Genomic DNA, 22519 nt, shown 5'->3' on the forward strand with positions numbered 1-22519 from the left:
AGTGAACGGGTTTCGAATACGGGGCACATAAGTGCGAAACCGTGTTCCGCCGCGGCCGTTGGAGTGTTCACTGTCTAAAAGGCACACAAACCTCCTTCAAAACTCCGACTGTCGTTTTCTTAGAAGTGATCAACGGTTAAGGGAGGATGTAACGGAAAATGTAAGCATTTATTTAAAAAATCCTTACAGCCATATTTACAAAAGGTACAAATCTAAAATTTTGCATGTGTAAAGCAGAAGAGATGTGTTTTAACGGAAAAATATAATAAAATATGCAGGATTAATATTTTGACATAAATTTGAATTTTTAATTTTTTTATTGTATTTTCTTATAAAAAGCTATAACTCACATTCTAATCATGCCGTTAATCTGACAATTTTATTTTTGCGTCCTGAGATGGTTATAAGACCACTGAACTACAGTTATTAATTTATGGTACAAATTGCATTATAAACAGAGTTTTTAATTTTGCACATCCAAAATTAACTTTTTTTTCTACATACAATCATCTAAAAATCGGAATGTAATTGCAGGATCTCGTATTTTTTAATTCCAGGAGACAGCAACACATTGCGAACAGCATTAGCGCATATACTTTTTGACAAAAGGCTTCTCATAAAGTAAAAAATATAAAACAGAGAAAATGAGGTTCAAAGATTTTTTATGATACTTCTACATGTAATAAGCTTACTTCAGTTTTAAGATCCTCCATACTGATACTCCTCATCTTCCTGGTTTCTCTTCTCCGAATCTGCTTGACCTGTATTTGCAGGTAAGACACTGATGTGTTAGCTTTCTTGACCCTGTTCTCTACGGTGGTGTAAAATGCTTTTGTTGTAAACACAGCTGGATGTATACCAACTCTTCAACTTTTATAGTCCTGTCTTCCTCAGTTGCATGTAATATTACGGTATATTAATAATTTTTACTTATGGACCGTCTGACAGCAACTGAATAAAACACAATTTTAGTGCCATACGCGTTTCGCCTTTATTTTCTGCAAGGCATCATCAGTGGCCCGGAATATGTACATATGTTAGCTATTTTATTTACATTTTTGTCATTGTGCCTATAGGTTATAAACAGTTCTGGTGGTTGGTATTTCCTATTAAGTAGTAATGTTTTGAACTGTACTTACAGGTTGCGTGGACAGTTTCCTACATATTACGCTCCTGTTGCATTTGCGGTTTTTTTCCGCATTCCACAACACTATGCACTGAACGCTTGTTTCAAAGCAATGTTTTGGTTTCTGTTGCCAACTGTCAAATGTTTTTGCCAAAGATCGAATGTTATTGCCAAACTTATGAGTGTAACTATTGAAGTATCTGTTGTCTGTTCGTGTATGCATTTCTGTGAGCGTTTGTGTACGTGTGTGTGTGTTTTGGTGTGATATATATTTTTCTGTGCTGTGTGTGTGCGCGTGTGTGTGTGTCTCCAGATGATGTGGGGAAGAGTTTTCTTTTTTTTTATTATTTTTTGTTTATGTTATCATTTCCTTTACTAAGTGTAGTAGGGAGCCTGTGCTGATGTGTGTTTGTTCATTTATCATATGTTTGTTTTCTGCTATGGCTTTCTGGATGTGGAAGTTTTCTTGCATTTGTATAAGATGTTTGTCATGGTTGCTTATTCTCATTATTTTCATTTCTTGTTCCATGTTTGTAGGATGATGGTTGTAGTGTTTTAAATGCTCTGCAAATGTGGAATGGTTTGTTTCATACTTCCAACATTTGATACGTTCTTTGTATCTTGTTTGAAAATTCCTGCATGTCATGCCTATGTATACTGCATCACAACTTTGACATTCAAGTTTATATATACCCGATTGTTGGAATTTGTCTCTCTTGGTAGCTGACTGGCTTAGGTGTGATTGAAGGGTTTGCCTAGGCTTATATGCTATTTTGAAGCCCTGTCTCTTTAGGATGTTTGCAACTCTGTGTGTTAGTTTATGCATGTAGGTCATGGTGTACCATCTGGTTCTTTTCTGTGTGGTGTTGTCATTGTGTGTGTTTGTTGAGTGTGTTTGTAAGTTTTCAGCTTGTGAGTTCTTTTGTATTGTGGAAATGTTGTGTTTGTTTTATATTTGTGTTTTTATTCTTTGATTGAGCTTGTGTACCACATGTGTGTCATACCCGTTGTTCCTAGCTATTTGTATGATTGTACTCATTTCTTGTTCATAGTTTCTCTTGCTGAGTGGGATTCTGTTTAATCTATGTAACATGTGTCTTAGTGCTGCAAGTTTCTGGCTGTGGGGGTGGTTGGATGTGGAATGTATTATTGTGTCTGTGGCTGTTGGTTTTCTAAAGATGTTAAATGTATGTTTACCATTTTCTTTTTTAATTGTAATGTCAAGAAAATTTATTTGATTTTCTTTTTTTTTTCAAGTGTGAATCCCACTCAGCAAGAGTGATAACATAAAACAAAAAATTAAAAAAAAAGAAAACTCTTCCCCACATCATCTAGACACACACACACACACACACACACACACACACACACACACACACACACACAGCACAAAAAAATATATATCACACCAAAAGACACTCACACACACACACACACACACACACACACACTCACACACACACACACACACACACACACACACACATACACAAACGCACACACAAATGCATACACGAGCAGACCACAGATACTTCAATAGTTACACTCATACGTTTGGCAATAACATTCGATCTTTGGCAAAAACATTTGACAGTTGACAACAGAAACCAAAACATTGCTTTAAAACAAGCGTTCAGTGCATAGTGTTGTGGAATGGGGAAAAAACTGCAAATGCAACAGGAGCGTAATATGTAGGAAACTGTCCACGCAACCTGTAAGTACAGTTCAAAACATTATTACTTAATAGGAAATACCAACCACCAGAACTGTTTATAACCTATAGGCACAATGACAAAAATGTAAATAAAATAGCTAACATATGTACATATTCCAGGCCACTGATGATGCCTTGCAGAAAATAAAGGCGAAACGCGTATGGCACTAAAATTGTGTTTTATTCAGTTGCTGTCAGACGGTCCATAAGTAAAAATTATTAATATACTGTAATATACCAACTCTCTTCAGACTTCAATTCTGCCATTATTTCCGTTATTGTGACATAAAACTGCATCAGAGCCACCTATTTTGAGTACTTCAAGTCAACAGAATGTCCTTTTTGAGCATCTAATCCAAATTAAAATACTGATACTTTCACTTGCATTTTGTTTATTTCCGTGAAAACACTTCCTCAATAAATCAGGGTTTCCAAGATACCTGAATGTGGGCTTCATTGCTGGTAAAGAGTGTTTATGTGAATACGTCTCATTTCTGTTGTTGAACTTACACCAATCATATTTCGAACACAGATTCTGCATTGGTGTTTGGTCAGTGGATATGGTGAGAGCTTATGTTCTTCATTTCGAGCTGCTTCCTCTTTTTGTTGGTAAACCGATTTCAATGAAATCTCCGTTTCCTAAACACAGTTTTTCCACCACCCATTATGCATAAATATTGACTTCCACGTAAAGGTTTGCGAACTCAACCTTCCACCTACTAATACGTGTTAGTATTGTCAAAACAGAAATAAACCACATGCAAGAAAGTTTTCAGGCAAAGATACAGATGTCAGCCAAAGATATCGAGAGAAAATTTCCTTCAGACTGACGAAAATTCCGCTGAAGCAAGCAGTTTTCCAAATGTTGGAAAAGGTGGGAGTGGCCGCCAGTGCAGAGTTAATCAGTTTAACAATTTAAAGGCATTTATAAAGCTGCTATCACGATAAAATTCACACACAATATACATTAAACTGTGTAGATCAAGAAAATAATACTTTTGGAAAATCGATGTTCTGGTCCAAAATCCATTTCATCCCCCCTTAAGCCGACAGAGGTGTTCTCCTCTTTTGATTCCTCTTCCACTGAGCAACGTTAATGAGAAATCGGGTTACGGCATTTGCCTTATTGTCCCTTTCCCAGTTCCAGGTCAGTGACGGTCGTTTTCATTCCACAGTTTCAACAATCTGAAAGCTTCACTCTCAATGCCAGGTGGTTAGCAATGTGGAGTGAAAATGTTCCATACTATGTACGTGGCCTAATAGATTCTAATTTTTGGGTTTGTTGTTGTTGTGTATTGAAATGAAGTGAACCGAACTGGTTTCCTATTCTTTACTTTGTGTGCACCTGTGTTGTAATCCTGAGTAATGCAAGTGGTGTAATTACGAAAACGTTATCTGGTAAAAGAAGATGAAAATGTCTGAAACTGTATGACTGTATACAAAATGGTTCCCAGTTCCATTAGTACTGCCCGTGTAAGATCACGAAGTGCAATGCTTTCTCATGGAGAGCTGCGCCCTTACGATCCCTGAAGTTTGAAACACAACTGTGTAGAAAATCAAGGCGCTAGCATTGCTGCAGCAGACATCCTGCCTGCGAATGTAACAGCGCATGTCTCACACTTGTCGGAAAATTACAGTAATCTAGCGAGGCAGCATGGAGCTTTTCGAGTCCTTTAACATTCGTGGGCTAGTATTCTTTGAATTCTAATATAATCCTGGGAGCTGGATTCGTGGTTGCTCCTTCACGACGTCACCTCACCCCACGAAGCGAAGATTGGGCACGAGTTTTTGTCCAGCAAATGGATCATAGTCCTGAGTCACCCACCGTACTCAGTTTACTTCTGGTTGTTCCCCAAATTGGAGACGGCAATGAAAGGTCACCATATGACGCAGTTAAGTACATCCATTAAATTATACTGCAGTACTAAATGCAACTCCAAATGAGGACAACAGTGGCTGCTTCAAAATACATTTAAAACGATTTCAGTTATGCTTTGATTCAGGGGGAGACTACTTTGAATAAAAACAGTGATCCTGTGAGCGTAATCCAGTAATTTTATTTTTCACAGCCACAGTTCTGACTGAACGCTGTGTGAGTGTGTTGCAGTTAGCTTCAACCAAATTAATTAGGAAACCTAAAATTGTAAAGTAAAGAAGGTTCCCAGTGAAATTCTTAATTGTGGAGTGCAGTGAAGAGTGCAACAACACATGACGTCACATTGACTTGCAGTTCCAATACTCTACGTTAAAGGAACAAAAATTTAGCATGAAATTGTAAATCGGATTTTGAAAGAATGTTTTTCAAACAATGCCCTGTGAATTGACGTGCGCAGATTGACTAAATAAAATTTCTAAAAGTACATGACACGCACGCAAATGTAACACTGCACTGTAAAAATAAATCTGTCTGCTTAAGAAATGAAATCTTAACTGATCTTCACCTAAACTGAGCTTGATATTAATACTGAAATGAAAGGCTTAACTTTGAATTATCTTATTGTTGCCTTACTGTAATGGCAAACCGGCTCTGAAGAAATTTCATGGCTTACCTGTGGCAACGCAAATTTGATTATGCTCGAAAATGGTGAAAATGCAGCAGCAAACCAGTTAAAGGAAAGAAAGCATTGCGCAGGGCAGTGCAAGGACAGGCAACTATCTAAGCACCTCATGCTTCAGTTTTAACTACTGTGTTCCGCAATTTACCGACACACAACTAAAAATCCAAAGTTTCCTGAGCACGTGGTGGAGGACATTGCATTTATTGGAAGATGTAGAAGAGACTAGTGCTTAAAAATTATACTGACACTCTGGTTCTTTAACAGTAGCAACCAACTTCACAAATATCCCTTATATAGAAATACATTACTTTGCCATGAAATCAGTAACTGAAATGTTGAAGGAGTGGTGCTTCTGTAACTCTCAATACAAATTTCGTGAACAGATAACTTTACATATTCAAATCTGAACAACAAAAATAGCTAACAGTAACATCTAAAGAAAAAATTCGCGTAAGACTCCGTTTTTCAAACACGTCATAAATTATACTCAGGCAAGCAGTGCAGCAGCAACAGTAGTACCCCACAGTCTTCACGCTTCGTAAATTCATCCTTACCAAATCAATGTTCTAGAACGCAACATTGTCTGTATCTTTATCTCTGTGTTTCGGAAGCTGTTTCCAAAACGTTTAGTAGCGTGACCGGCACCCATCTCACTATCTTACGTCTCGCAGAATGCTAGCGGCAAAGACAATGCTGCTGAAAACAAAGTTCACGTTGCTTGTACTCAGAACGTCTGTGGCATAGCATATCGACTGTTTAAGACTTCTATTTGAAAGACTATCCAGTGTACAGTTATGGATCGAATGAAAATAGAGCTCACATCACTTTCGTTGAATACCAAAAGTAAGTTAATAATCTTACAAGGTCCACAAACAAGCTATCAGTGGATTTGAATCTCTCATCATTACACAGAAAAATTTCTGCAGAATTCGCACAGGACACAATATTTGTGCAGAAAATCTGAACAAATGGGGAAATCTTTCAACGTAGAACTGTTCCTATGGAGTCAAACTGTGCCTGTGAAGCTCCAAGGCAATAAGTTCGTCGCATTGTGGAAAAATATGTAAGCTGGTACCTTGATCATCAAATGGAGTTCTCCGTTCCAACACTCATATGCCTTGAGCTGACAGCTGCAACCAATATTAGCACACAAAATTTATATTTTATGACTTTTTTCATGAAATGATTTTTAATACATGCTAGGGGATTTGAAAAATTGCATTATACGTTGCTACGGCAGATCACGTATTACTGAATTTTGCACTCTTCTTCAGAGAGATACAGATACATGGCACTATTCTTTAAAATAATCTCTATAACAACGCTCCAAAAGTTCTACCAATTGTTCAGTTCCTCGACGATATAAGTCCGCTCCTTGGTCACTGTTCCATTCGAGAGCCGTTGGTGAAAACATTTTTCTCGCAAGGTGTTCTGTCAGCTTGCCGAAACGATGAAAACCGATTGGTGTAAGATCTTGACTGCATGGCAGGTGCTTCCAAACCCACTATCGAAAACGTTGAAGCAAACCTACTGAACTGACCGCGTGGGCTGTTTAATTGTAGCGCTGGAAAACAATGCCTTATCTTAATTTTCCACAGCCGGCCGGAGTGGCCGAGCGGTTCTAGGCGCTTCAGTCTGGAACCGCGCGACCGCTACGGTCGCAGGTTCGAATCCTGCCTGGGGCATGGATGTGTGTGATGTCCTTAGGTTAGTTAGGTTTAAGTAGTTCTAAGTTCTAGGGGACTTATGACCACAGAAGTTGAGTCCCATAGTGCTCAGAGCCATTTGAACCATTTTTTTAATTTTCCGCTCCTCTTGCGCGTTGCGGCTTTGCGCAGCGATGTCATTGTTACACAATACAAACCAACATTAATGGTAACACCTTTTGCCATATACTCTGCGCACGCAACTCCTTCACAGCCGCAAGAAACGGCGGCCATGACCTTCCCTGATTATGGCGGAACTTTGCATTCTTCCATGGAAGAGAGGAGGTACGTCTCCATTCCATTAAAGTTCTCTTTGTTGCAGGCGTGAAATAATGAACTCATGTTTTACCACCCATAATGATGTGGCTTAGGAAATCATTGCCTTTCGGGGAGTAGCGCTTAGGATAGTCCAGAGGTGCATAACCCTTGAGCCCTTGTGTGCAGGTGAAAATGAGCGTAAGCAGAATTTACGATGCTGCAGACGATCTTGGACGAAAGAATAAGCATTGACAATTGAGATGCACATCTGCTGACCAATGTACGCTGTTAACGATTTTTCCTTCGTTGGAGAGCACACCCATAATTCACCTTTTGAATTATGTTGTCGCCATTTGATTATAAGACTTTTATTATTTATTTATTTCACACTACCATGATTTCGGCCTTACAAAGTGCAAAAAATTAACCGGTCATTTAATATCCGACAGGTCTGCATAACATGTCGTTGTCGGAATACGACACGTATGTTGTAAGGTTTTCTACCCTTACCAACTACCCTGAGCTCAAAGTAATTTATTATAATTCAAATGGCCCTGATGCTCTTTTCAGACTTCGTTACAAAGCCAACACGTGACTTCCTAGAATTAACATACAGATAAAAAAACGAAATAAAATACAGGGTGACAGATGATGTTGATTGATGGGAAAGTTATTAAAAGGGAAGGGGGTGAAGCTAAAACAATTCCTCCCTCAACATAATTGCAACAACGCTTTCTGACAACATGTGAGGTACTGACCGAGATTGTGAATCACTAGCTGAATGCCGGTACGATATAGGTTGACTGAAATATAGGGCTGCAGGTCAGATGGACTCACTGCAGTGAAACTAAGTCCTCAGAGAAAGATTGCTAATAGGCACAGGCTGTCTATATACTCTCCATTGAGCTGCCCAACGGGTGATGTGGAGACTGGTCGTAAATATCCAGCAGCAAAAGCCACAACCGGGATACCCTCCAGCTGAGGTACGCTGAAATCATGGTTGGCTCGACGAAAAAACGGTCCTCTGTGGCGTGGAGCTGCCAAAAATTGGCCAAGCTGATCTCGAAAACTGCGCCAATGGGACACTTTCAACACCGCGCCGGAACTCCTGCAGAGACATGGCATAGCCGTAAACTTCCAACGAGAAAGTTTGCCGCCAAAATCTGTGTTCTCCCCAGCTAAACTTGGCACCAGAGAAAGGCACGTGCATTCCACGCCTGCTGCAGACAACGCTCTCCTTCCCAGAGCAATCATAAAGCTCGACACCCATCCGTTGATCACACACCCGAAGTGGGCGATACACCTCTGGGATGCAGGCTGCTGACCGTTGTACTACTGAAGACCAGGCTGCCCTCGCGGGCCAAATTTATTTTTATGGCGAGAGACTACCGCCTGCGCTCGCAAGCAAAGCAATCACGATTTTGTGCAAACCCGCATGCTCTCGTGGAAGAGCCTATGTCTGTTTCCTTGACTTCTGCTGCCCTGGTCACATCTCTCTGCCGTCCTCACCAACACAGAGAAAATCTGCTGCCACAACTGTTATTGCTAGTGACAAACGAATTTTGTCGTTCCCTGTCATACCTACAATCACTCGTCCTGGTACCTCGCCGTGTACCTAAAATGACTATAATGCCTCTGCAGAGACTATATAATTAACAAGGGGTGAAAGATGGCGTGCCCAAAGGGTCGCCACATTTTAGTGTGGTCAAATTCACTGACTGTCGCGTTGTGAGAGCTGAATGTCATTAAAAATGGGAACTGCAGCTGACATTGTGCACAACCGACGCACTTAAGTGCACTGTACTATACTAATAACGTCCATTACAGTCCTGTGGCAAGCAAGAGCCATGTTTCAACTTAAGCTAACATCGGTATTCGACTATACAGCTCAGTGTGTCAAGTGTCCTGTTCCGTGGACAGCTCCACCATCAAGTATTGCTCCAACAGACTTTTTTCTCGAGTGTCACAAGTCTAGTTTACGAGACTCCAGTCAATGCTGATAAAAATCTGGAAACTACGACTGTCGCAGCTCTCGATTCAGTAAGGCAGATTCCTGGGATTCCTGAGCGTGTAAGACAATGGATGGTGCATCACTATATATGCTGTCAATGTCTTCAAGATTGTGAACAATACCTTGTAATCGGTGTGCTCCTTTAAGAAATGGTTTATCGAATGCTGAGTAAAACTAACTAGCCCTAATAAGAGGAAACTACGCCTTCTAACAGCCCCAGTTATGACGGACGTAACTCTTTAAGAAAATCAGTTTTGCTAAAGAAGTGATTCAGCTTAATTGACTAGCGCCCACATAGAATAGCAGGCAGAATGTGAATAACTGAAAATAAATGCAAATGCAAAATAATTTACAACCTCTTGTAAGAGGTCCATGATTAAGGAATTTGTTGATAGCGTACTCGAGCAGATGTAATTTCGATGGGTTGCTCACGCGCTGCCTGCGATATGTAAGGTATAAGAGAATCTCAGACCAGAGAGCAGTGTTGACTGCAGTAGGAACTGTGTAGCTGTAGGAGTAAGTTGTTGCTAGCGAGCGGTCTGGTCGTAGTATAAGGTAAAAGCAGCCTCGCGCATATGTAGTATTGTTATATCAAGTTCCATGTAAACGTTTAAATAAAATCTCTTCTCATAAAAAGTAACTTTTGACAATCATTCATTTCAATTTAAAGAATTTACTAATTTCTCCAATCCTTGGTCATCCCGATTATTGAAAAGAAAAATCAGTTGTTTCTTTTTATACATGACAAATCTATCGGCCAGCATTGCACTGAGCTGTGCCAGAAAAATTTCTTATAGGAGCAGATATATAGGCGTTATCCGGCGACCTAATTGAGGTAAGATTTTTTATTTTTTAATTCAGAACGATCTTTCAGGGCCATGACACAGCGCTGCTGACGTCCAAAATTTACCAGTTAAAATTCACAGTCAGTTATTGAAAGGTTATAAGTGAGCCACAATTTTTTATTCAGAAATTAGTCACATTTTATTATTGATAGGTTACGCAATTTATCTGTTGGGCAGTTACACTGAATGTGAATTATGTAATTTTTTACTGTTGGGAGGTTTCGGAACTTTTCTGTTGGGAGGCTACACTAAATGTGAATATTATTTGTATTATTTTATTTTGTGGGGAGGTTACACTTGTTTTTTTTCTATGAGAAAGATTATTATTAAGAGATTTCTTTTTAAAAGCATTTGCATGGGACTTGATATAACAATGTACATAAACGCAAGGCTGCTTTTACCCTATACTACAACGCTCAGGCTCCGCCATCGCTCAACCACAACCGGCCCATCCAACACGATACACCAGACTGTTAGCTACTACTTACTGCTACTGCTACAGACACTGCTCTTACTGCATACAACACTGCTCACTGGTCTGAGATTCTCTTATATCTTACATATCGCAGGCAGCGCGTGAGCTATAAATCGAAATTACATCTGCTCGAGTACGCTAGCAACAAATTCCTTAATCATGGACCTCTTACAATCTTATGAAGATGTGCTAGAAAACATAACGAAAATCACTCTGTTCGTGTTTGCTTGTGGATCACTGTAAGGATACACTTCTGTAGAACGTTTACAGCACCTCTTGCAGCAGCATCTGCATCTAAACTTACACTACTGGCCATTAAAAATCCTACACCAAGAATAAATGCAGATGATAAACGGGTATTCATTGGACAAATATATTATACTAGAACCGACATGTGATTACATAGATCCTGAGAAATCAGTACCCAGAACAACCACCTCTAGCCGTAATAACGGTCTTGAAACGCTTGGGCATTGAGTTAAACAGAGCCTGGATGGCGTGTACAGGTACAGCTAACAACTGCCCATCCATCTTCAACACGATGCCACAGTTCATCAAGAGTAGTGACTGGCGTATTGTGACGAGCCAGTTGCTCGGCCACCATTGACCAGACGTTTTCAATTGGTGAGAGATCTAGAGAATGTGCTGACTAGGGCAGCAATTGAACTTTTTCTGTATCCAGAAAAGCCCGTACAGGACCTGCAACATGAGATCGTGCATTATCCTGCTGAAATGTAGGGTTTCGCAGGGATCGAACGAAGGGTAGAACCACGGGTCGTAACACATCTGAAATGTAACATCCACTTTTCAAAGTGCCGTCAATCCGAACAAGAGGTGACCGAGACCAATGGCACCCCATACCATCACGCCAGGTGATACCCCAATATGGCGATGACGAATACACGCTTCCAATGTGCGTCCACCTCGATGTCGTCAAACACGGATACGACCATCTTGATGCTGTAAACAGAACCTGGATTCATCCGAAAAATTGACGTTTTGCCATTCGTGCACCCTGGTTCGTCGTTGAGTACACCATCGCAGGCGCTCCTGTCTGTGATGCAGCGTCAGGGATAACCGCAGCTATGGTCTCCGAGCTGATAGTCCATGCTGCTACAAACGTCGTCAAACTGTTCGTGCAGATGGTTGTTGTCCTACAAACGTCCCCATCTGTTGACTCAGGGATAGAGACGTGGCTGCACGATCCGTTACAGCCACGCGGATAAGATGCCTGTCATCTCGACTGCTAGTTATACGAGGCAGTTGGGATCCAGCATGGCGTTCCGTATTACCCTCCTGAACCCACCGATTCAATATTCTCCTGACAGTCATTGGATCTCGACCAATACGAGCAGCAATGTAGCGATAGGATAAACCGCAATCGCGATAGGCTACAATCCGACCTTTATCAAAGTCGGAAACGTGATGGTACGCATTTCTCCTCCTTACACGAGGCATCACAACAACGTTTCGCCGGGCAACACCGGTCAACTCCTGTTTGTGTGTGAGAAATCGGTTGGAAACTTTCCTCATGTCAGCGCGCTGTAGGTGTCGCCACCGGCACCAACCTTGTGTGAATGCTCTGAAAAGCTAATCATTTGCATATCACAGCTTCTTCTTCCTGTCGGTTAAATTTAGTGTCTGTAATACGTCATCTTCGTGGTGCAGCAATTTTAATGGCCAGTAGTGTACCATTGAGGTAAGAGTGAGTGGAAAAAATAACTGAGTTTCCCTTCGAGATAGTGACCTCAAAGGAAATTTTAGTAGCCATTGTACTAACGTGAGGTTTATTGACTGATCTGCTGTAATTGAGGAACTTGTGTCGCTCAAAAAGTAGCGCAACGAACTGAATGAATTACTCTATATTAAATTACTGCGAGCAAAGTTTTCCCAAATCAAAAGACTGAACTAACTACCATGATTAACCGCTGAAAGGTGGTCGTTATAGTTCGGACTTATCCTGCGTAAAAGTGGGTGGAAATAAGGTATGTGTTCGTAAGTATTCAGAGAAACAGAAATCACGTTACTAGGAATCGCTTACTCTATTAGAACTAAGCACACTTCTTTTCAGCCAAACCTTCCTTATTTCCCCAAGTCATTAGCTGGTGAAGTCTACTCACTTTCTTTCCCCAGAACTCACTGCGTCAAGAAATATCACCCGTAAATGCATTTCGTGTCTGGTACTATTTTCTTTTTCTTCTTTTTGTGTCGTCTCGTTGTCACTGTAGGCTTGTAGCGTGGGAAGCAACGAGAGGATGTTGTTGGTGGCCGGTATTCTCTTTCTATAACACAAACTGCACGCATGTATTAATAGGGTTCTTTGTTCATAATAACAAAAGTTACTTAAGATAGTCCAGGTGTTGTGGTACAAGCTCTTCGTAACAGTCCACTTTAGCCTCTCTGTTGGTGCAGTACAAAGTCCCGCTATGCACACTTGAAACGTCCCCTTTGAACAATTATACATGACTGTGCTTAAACTGACACACAATATTTTGTTAGCGCAACGCAATCTGACTTTCAAAATTCCCTACAAAAGAATGGCCCTGACTAACATTAAACTATACCTTTCACAAATCACTTACCTCACAAAAATCTTCGCTGCTCAAGCTACTGCAATACAGCGAGCGCCACTACTGCCAGCTAAATAAAAGATTCAAACTATGGAAGGCACTAACTACTGATAGGGATAGTTAGCAAATGAAAGATATTAATAGAGAACAAACAATGTATTTACCTTGATATCATCATGTATAAATATAGCAGTTCATGACAAATTTCAAAACTCCGCCATCTCTCTCCCCACATCCACCACTGCTGGCGGCTCACCTCCAACTGCGCAACGCTACGCGCTGTTCACAGCCAGCTGCCTAACACTACAATGGCGAGTATTACAACAATGCAAAGCAGCCACAGACTGCACACAGCACAGCCAGTGATTTTCATACAGAGTTGGCGTTACCAATGAAAAACCTAAACAGCCTACTTACACACTACTCTGGTCGCTTGGTACTGACTGACTCTGAGCTAGAGGCTGAGATAACTTAGACTGCGACTACCACTGGGCTGCGACTGATGACTCAAATCGTTGACTCAGTGGATGAGTGAGTGGGCCTCCGATCAGGGGCAGCGATCTAAATACTGGCGGTCGAGGGGGTGTTGGCGGTCTGTTACTTGGGAGTCCGTCCTTGGCCTCTCTCCTGCTAGACCCGCTTGCTCTGTCTACTATTATCGATCTTCTCGCAGCCTCTTTGCCACCTGGTGTGCTGGCGACAATTTACACCAGCATACTTCTAGTGCCCTATCACTTCCAGATGTTGGTGACCATCTGTCACACTTCCTTGTTATAACAGGTCCTTGCTCTTGTGTCGTGTCCTTAAGTTTTCTAGTCGATGTGTTTCTCTTTTTTCCTCGTTCTGTTGTACATTCCTCATCACATGGCAGAGATACTGTATGAAATTACACTGAAATGAATACCCTTAGCTGCATACAGGCGTTGATATAAGTCTACAGGGACAGTTGAAAATGTGTGCCCCAACTCGGACTCAAACCTGGGATCTCCTGCTTACATGGCAGACGCTCTATCCATCTGAGCCACCGAGTACACAGAGGATAGTGCGAGTGCAGGGAGTTATCTCTGGCACGCCTCCCATGTGACCACCCTTCGCAACTTTTTATCCCGCACCATATTCATAGTGCCCCTGCCCATCATACTCATTACTCGCGGCTTTACTGCCGATTCCCGTAAGAGTTCGGGCACTGTTTGTGCATCCGCACGGAAGACGATGGTCAAATGGCCTTTTTAACAGATGTGGAGCTCCTCCACGCCCACACCGGCATGATGGCCAACTCAAAAGGTATACTGCCATCTCTGCAGAAGGGTTAGTTTTCACTAAAGTGAGGTGTCGCAGGACGTGGGTGCTGCGATGTATACATACGTCTGGTTAAGGTTAACCAGTAATACGTGCTCATTTGGAGATAGTTTGGGTCGAAGTCGAACGAAGGGTAGTGCTTTGAAGGGCAGAGGAAACAAAGTGCCAAGGGAAAGAAAACCTCTGCGATAGTTAGGTCGGGTGGTAAGAGAAGTAGCGGATGTCTTACACGTGCAAGGGTAGGCTTTGTTAGTAGTGGGTATCATGCATGTCGATACCTTTGACGTTGTGCGGTGCTGTTTCTCGGCGGCTTCCGCTGGGTGCCGGAATTGAACTCTCGATCAGCGTCAGCTACCTGCAACAATTATGCACAGTGGTGATGTTGGCGAATGTTTGTGTGTCAATGGACGAGTTCGTCGGTGTCCCTGCTGTGGCCTGTCGGTCGGCTCTAATAACAGCTGGTAGTTACCAGTCAGTGTTGCTGGTATGCAGGGGCTTGCCGACGTTTGTCGCTTGTTTGCGTATGTTAGTTTACCATAGGTGGCTATGCCCTAGCTAGCAGTATCTTTGGCCGCTTGTACTTCCACCCATGGTTGTGATGGTCAAATGGCCGGTGAGCCTTAAGTTTTCAGCATTTAAACAAGTTTGGGTCCTCTTTTTCTTTCTTCATCTTGTTTAGAAAGCCGTTGTCGATAATTTTACCGATCCATGCCACTTTTAGCATTCTGCTGTGAAGCTACATTTCGAATTGCTACTACTGCTGCTATTAGGGGAGAGCCAAGAAAAGTGGCCAGGCAAGGGTATTCTTATTTTTTAAGCTGAGTAGTAGTAGCCGGAAATGCATAGAAATGAATGGCTTTAATCTGCTACTTTGCTAATATAACATCGAATAGTTTGAGTTTAATTGCCTTAGTATTAACTCAAGTACTCTAAACAACGCAAACAACTGCAAAATGGTCACTTGGTCCAACATGATGGCCACTTAGTTTTAAACTCAAAAATAAGGGATAAAAAACTGTTTCAACAAAAACTAAATATATTTTACCCTAAAAAGTAGTTCAGTTTCAATTATTTACACTTTTCACAAATAAAAGTCCTATTGAGTTCCTCGACTCCTGTACAGAATTCGTGGGTCAGAGGTAGCACAGTTAGTACTAAATCCACTGCTCTTCCGGCCTTGCGAAGCATGCACTCTCTTTCTTCAGCGTTGTCGTCAAAAGGAACTCTTCAAGGGTTGGGTTCCTGCTCTTTGCAATTTTCCTTTTACTGCCTCTATTTTGCTTTCCGTTTTTACTTCTTTTTCTCCTCTTTCTTTATTTGCCGTCTCTAGGTCACTTATGTAAAGAATTGCTGCAAGTTCAAAAATGGCTCTGAGCACTATGGGACTTAACATCTTAGGTCATCAGTGCCCTAGAACTCAGAACTACTTAAACCTAACTAACCTAAGGACATCACACACATCCATGCCCGAGACAGGATTCGAACCTGCGACCGTAGCAGTCCCGCGGTTCCGGACTGCAGCGCCTAGAACCGCACGGCCACCGCGGCCGGCAATTGCTGCAAGTATCGGCCTTCTTTCGGCTACTGGTTTTATGGTTTCCCCCTGTACATAGTGGCCAGAAGCCAACGCCGAGATGGCCACATTACCAACAATGATGCCATTACACAAAAGCTGTATTCCCTCTAATGGCATGTTCGGAATTTCAGTAACTAAAGTAGGATTGTGTAGTCAAGATACAAGCCTTTCCACACAATTTCATTAAAAAGACGTCAGTCCCTTTAACTCTCCACAATAAATACAGAGACTGACTGCTCACCTCACATCAGGGTATCTAAAATCCACAAAAAGACGTTATAACTCTGACGAACGGCACAAACAACTGGTTAGATCTCATGGAATGACCAGGTCCTCCAGGGAGAATAAGTTACAGCAATCATGTTCTGTTATTACCAAGCAACAAACTTAGGAACCAACACAACTGGATACAGATCACAAGTATACACAACATTTATTACCAGATACCCAGAATTAAAATTTTTAACAGAACAACGACTAACTGATCAGACCCATGTAATAATCAAAAATAACAGGATACCCCAGACAGAATTAGAAAACATCAAACAACAAGTACAACAAATACTGGAACAAAATAATATGCAATCAGAAGAAGAAAATAATACAGTAATGGACTCAAACGTCCCAGAGCAAACAAACAAAGAACAACACGCATCAATTAAACAATCAGAGAAAAACGAAATCTTAAGACAGCCACCAGAACAAGCACAAATAGAACACGAGGTGACACACATGTTAGATATAGAAGAAAAATTTCAGCTGATATATATATAGAATAAAAAGACACATATACGTTCATTAGACCATTCTTGCATAGACCACCAAATAACCCACAAGTCGAAACAACAATAACAACTATCAACACAATCATACACAACAAAATAAATGAAAATACAACTATAGAAGAGTTACAACTACTGGTTTATACAGGAGCACTCACTACACTAAATATACACACTAGGCAGGGATCAGAACCAACCAACACATAGAAGGAACCCACAAAACCAGCATGGCAACACAGGCTACAGATCAGAATAGAAAACTGAGAAAAGACATCGGACAGCTAACACAATTTATAAGAAATGAAATATCAGACAAAAAACGAAAAAGGTTAGGCAAAATCTCACAACAAGAAGCGATAGAGCAATTAGATGAAAAGAAGCAGAAGTTACAAGCATTGGCCAAACGACTTAGAAGACACAAAAAAAGTGAAAATAGAAGGAAACAAAACCAAACATTCAACACAAAGCAAAAGAAATTTTACCAGACAACAGATAACACACACATTAAAATAGACAATCCACCAAACATAACAGACATGGAACACTTCTGGAGCAACATATGGTCAAATCCAGTACAACATAACAGACATGCACGGTGAATACAAGCAGAAACAGACACATACAAGATGATACCACAAATGCCTGCAGTGATAATTTTGCAACATGAAGTCACCCGAGCAATTAATTCTACACACAATTGGAAAGCCCCTGGAAAACATAAAATGGCAAATTTCTGGCTAAAGAAGTTCACCTCAACACATTCACATCTAATTAAATTATTTAACAGTTACGTTACAGACGCATACTCAGTCCCTGATACACTTACACAAGGAATAACTTATCTGAAACCTAAAGATCAAGCAGACACAGCAAACCCAGCAAAATATCTCCCCATTACATGTCTACCAACAATATACAAAATACTAACTTCAGTCATGACACAGAAATTAATGACACATAAAACACAGAACAAAATTATAAATGAAGAACAAAAAGGCTGCTGCAAAGGAGTTTGTGGACGTAAAGAGCAACTGATAATCGATGCAGAGGTGACATATCAAGCTAAAACTAAACAAAGGTCGCTACACTACTCATACATTGATTACCGAAAAGCTTTTGATAGTGTACCCCATTCATGGTTACTACAAATATTGGAAATAGACAAAGTATATCCTAAACTGATACAGTTCCTAAACATAGTAATGAAAAATTGGAAAACCACACTTAATATCCAAACAAATTTAAAGAATATCACATCACAGCCAATACTGATTAAGCGTGGAATATACCAAAGAGACTCACTAAGTCCTCTCTGGTACTGCCTTGCTCTGAACCCACTATCCAACATGCTACAGAATACCAATTATGGATATAAAATTACTGGAACATACCAACACAAAATCACACATTTGCTATACATGGATAATCTAAAACTACTGGAGCAACAAATCAACAACTCAACCAGTTACTAAAGATAACAGAAGTATTCAGCAAGTGTATAAATACGGCTTTTGGGTCAGACAAATGTAAGAAAAATAGCATAGTCAAGGGAAAACACACTAAACAAGAAGATTACATGTTGGATAACCACAGCGACTGCATAGAAGCGATGGAAAAAACAGATGCCTATAAATATCTAGGATACAGACAAAAAATCGGAATAGATAATACGAATATTAAAAGAAAAAATATAAACAAAGACTAACAAAAATACTGAAAACAGAATTGACAGCAAGAAACAAGACAAAAGCTATAAATACTTATGCTATACCAATACTGACCTACTCATTTGGAGTAGTGAAATGGAGTAACACAGACCTAGAAGCACTCAATACACTTACACCAGGTCACCAATTTTTTTAAACCTAGTGCTGGTCTGGTGCAGGTGACAGAGGATTTAGGATCACTTTGCAAAGATTTCACTAAGGAAGACACCGTGGTTATAGTGGGTGGGGCAGGTAACAGTATTGACAGAAATCCTGGGTACAGTATAGAGTGTGACCTGGCGAAGATTGCATCAGCATCGAAGCATACTAGTGTTGAGTTTGTATCTGTTCTTGGGCGCCATGACCGACCTCATTTGAACTCTTCTGTCAAGAGAGTTAATTTGGAGCTGGAACGGCTGCTCACGTCGGGTGCGGGGTCACACATTGGTGTGGTTCATGTTGATTCTCTCAGTAGGTGGGATTATACTAGGCATGGCCTTCACCTCAACAGGAAGGGGAAGGGTAAATTGGCTGGGGAAATAGCAGGAAAGTTAAAGGGGGGAGGCACTGTCATGAGTGGTAAAATACCAGTGGTTATAGGATTCAGAAAAGACCCTTTTTTAGGGTAGGGAGGACAGAAAGAAAGCAAATTTTAAGAGAGGTTAGAACTGAGACAAACCTTCAGTTTGAAAAAGAAATCAAAAAACATAATTCCAGCTTATTACATCAGCATAAACAGCCATTGGTTAAGAATTTTCAACTGTCAGCAGATATTTTAACTCCACCCAATTTTAACTCAGACAATGTGAAATGTCAGCTATCTTTATTGCATCAAAATATTCGAGGACTGAGAAATAAAATTAATGAATTAACTATATGCATAGATGAATTAGAGTCTTCAAACCCAGCTGACATAATCTGCCTCTCTGAACATCATGTGACCACTGGTATAGAACTTTTAAGTGTTACAGGGTTTAGGTTAGCATCTCACTTTTGTAGATCAGAAATGGAGAAAGGAGGAGTTGCCACATTCATCAGGAACTGTCATAAATTTAAGAACATAGACATTCATAAATTTTGCCTAGAACAGCATATGGAAGCATGTGCAACAGAATTAGATTTTCACAAAAAATCTTTCATAATATTAAGTGTATATCGAGCACCTGCAGGTAACTTTAATCTGTTTGTAAACCACCTTGAAGCTGTACTGGCCCATTTAATAACCAAAAACAAAGAAATAGTGGTTGCTGGTGATTTCAATGTAGATTTCCTTAAAGACTCTCCGAATAAGAACTTATTTGAGTTAGTAACACTATCATTCAACTTAATTCCCACAGTAAAGTTCCCCACTAGGATAGACACTTGCTCACAAACAGCCATTGATAATATCTTTATAGAAAAGTCCAATGAACAAAATTATATTACAAAACCAATAGCCAATGGCCTCTCAGACCATGACATGCAGTTCCTTCTGTTAAATGTTAATACTGAACAGGATATAAAATCTGTTAAATCTGAGCTCAAGAGGGTAATCAGTAAGCCAAAAATTGATTATTTTAGGACACTCCTCAGAGACATTCACTGGACTGATGTTTACAGTGCTCATGGCATGAATGAAAAATATAACATTTTTGCTAATAAAGTGCTTACCTTATTTGAACACTGCTTTCCCCCAAAACTTACCAAGGTTAGAGGAAAATCTACAAAGAAGCCATGGATTACTCGAGGAATAAGGGTATCTTGTAAAACAAAAAGAAAACTGTATCTGTCAATCCGAAACATTTCCAATGTTGATGCTATAGCACATTATAAGAAATACTGCAAAATATTAAAGACTGTAATATGGATGTCAAAGCAAATATATTACAAGGAAAAGATAGTCATATCAGATAACAAAATAAAGACAATATGGGATATAGTGAAGGAGGAGACCGGTAGGACCAGACATGAAGAGGAACAAATAGCATTAAGAGTAAATGATACATTGGTGACAGATGTGTATAGTGTTGCAGAACTTTTTAACAAACATTTTATAACTGTTACTGAAAAGATGGGGTTGTCAGGTTCGGTAGATGCTGCTATGGATTACCTTAGACCAGACATTTCAAGTAATTTCCATAATATGAATTTGACCCTCACTACCCCAACAGAAATAATGTCCATCATAAAATCTTTAAAATCAAAAACATCTAGTGGGTATGATGAAATATCAACAAAGTTAATTAAAGAATGTGATTCTGAGCTAAGTAACATATTAAGCTATCTGTGTAACCAGTCGTTTATCAGTGGAATATTTCCTGAATGGCTGAAATATGCTGAAGTTAAGCCACTGTTTAAGAAGGGAGATAAAGAAATAGCATCAAATTTCCGTCCAATTTCACTGTTACCAGCATTCTCAAAAATTTTCGAAAAAGTAATGTACCGTCGTCTTTATAAACATCTTATCTCAAATAACATACTGTCAAAGACACAGTTTGGATTTCTAAAAGGTTCTGATATTGAGAAGGCTATCTTCACTTACAGTGAAAATGTGCTTAATTCATTAGACAAAAAATTGCAGGCAACTGGTATATTTTGTGATCTATCAAAGGCATTTGACTGTGTAAATCACAATATCCTTTTAAGTAAACTAGAATATTATAGTGTAACAGGAAATGCTGCAAAATGGTTCAAATCTTATATCTCTGGCAGGAAACAAAGGGTGTTATTAGGAAAGAGCTTGATACATGTCTATCAGGCATCATCCAACTGGGAACTAATTACATGTGGGGTCCCACAAGGTTCCATTTTGGGGCCCTTACTTTTTCTTTTTCTTGTGTATATCAATGACCTTTCATCAGTAACATTACCAGATGCCAAGTTTGTTTTGTTTGCCGGTGATACAAACATTGCAATAAATAGCAAATCAAGTGTAGTCTTAGAAAGATCAGCCAATAAAATATTTGTGGACATTAATCACTGGTTCCTAGCCAATTCTTTGTCACTAAACTTTGAAAAAACACACTACATGCAGTTCAGAACTTGTAAGGGGTGTCCCAAGAGTATATGTCTAACATATGATGACAAGAAGATAGAAGAAGTGGACAGTGTTAAATTCTTGGGATTACAGCTTGATAATAAATTAAATTGGGAGGAGCACACCACAGAACTGCTGAAGCGTCTTAACAAATCTCTGTTTGCAATGCGAATTTTGTCAGACGTAGGGGATATAAAAATGAAAAAGCTGGCATACTATGCTTACTTTCATTCCATAATGTCATATGGGATTATTTTTTGGGGTAATTCATCAAGCCAAGCTAAAGTTTTCCGGGCACAAAAACGTGCAGTAAGAATTATATGTGGTGTGAACTCAAGAACATCCTGCAGAAGCCTGTTTAGGGAACTAGGGATACTAACTACAGCTTCCCAGTATATTTATTCCTTAATGAAATTTGTCATTAAAAATATATCACTTTTTCAAACCAACAGCTCAATTCATGGAATCAATACTAGAAATAAGAATAATCTTCACAAGAATTTAAAGTCACTTAGTCTTGTACAAAAAGGTGTGCATTATTCAGGAACACACATTTTCAATAACTTGCCAGCAGCCATAAAAAGCTTAACAACCAATGAAATTCAGTTTAAGAGAAGCCTAAAGGATTCATTGGTGGCCAACTCCTTCTACTCCATTGATGAATTTCTTAGTAAAACCAACTGATTTGTATATAAGTACAACATAACTTCTGCACAATTTCAGTGCAGTAATGTGTTCACTGAAAATTTGTGTGTGTGTGTGTGTGTGTAAGTATAATCTAACTTCTGCACCATTTCAGTGCAGTAATGTGTTCATTGTAAATAAGTATTACAGTAGTTGTATTACATGTTTATTACCTTATAAATAAATAAAAAAC

The sequence above is a fragment of the Schistocerca serialis genome, chromosome 4, assembly GCF_023864345.2.
Source record: "Schistocerca serialis cubense isolate TAMUIC-IGC-003099 chromosome 4, iqSchSeri2.2, whole genome shotgun sequence".
NCBI classification, from domain to species: Eukaryota; Metazoa; Arthropoda; class Insecta; order Orthoptera; family Acrididae; genus Schistocerca; species Schistocerca serialis.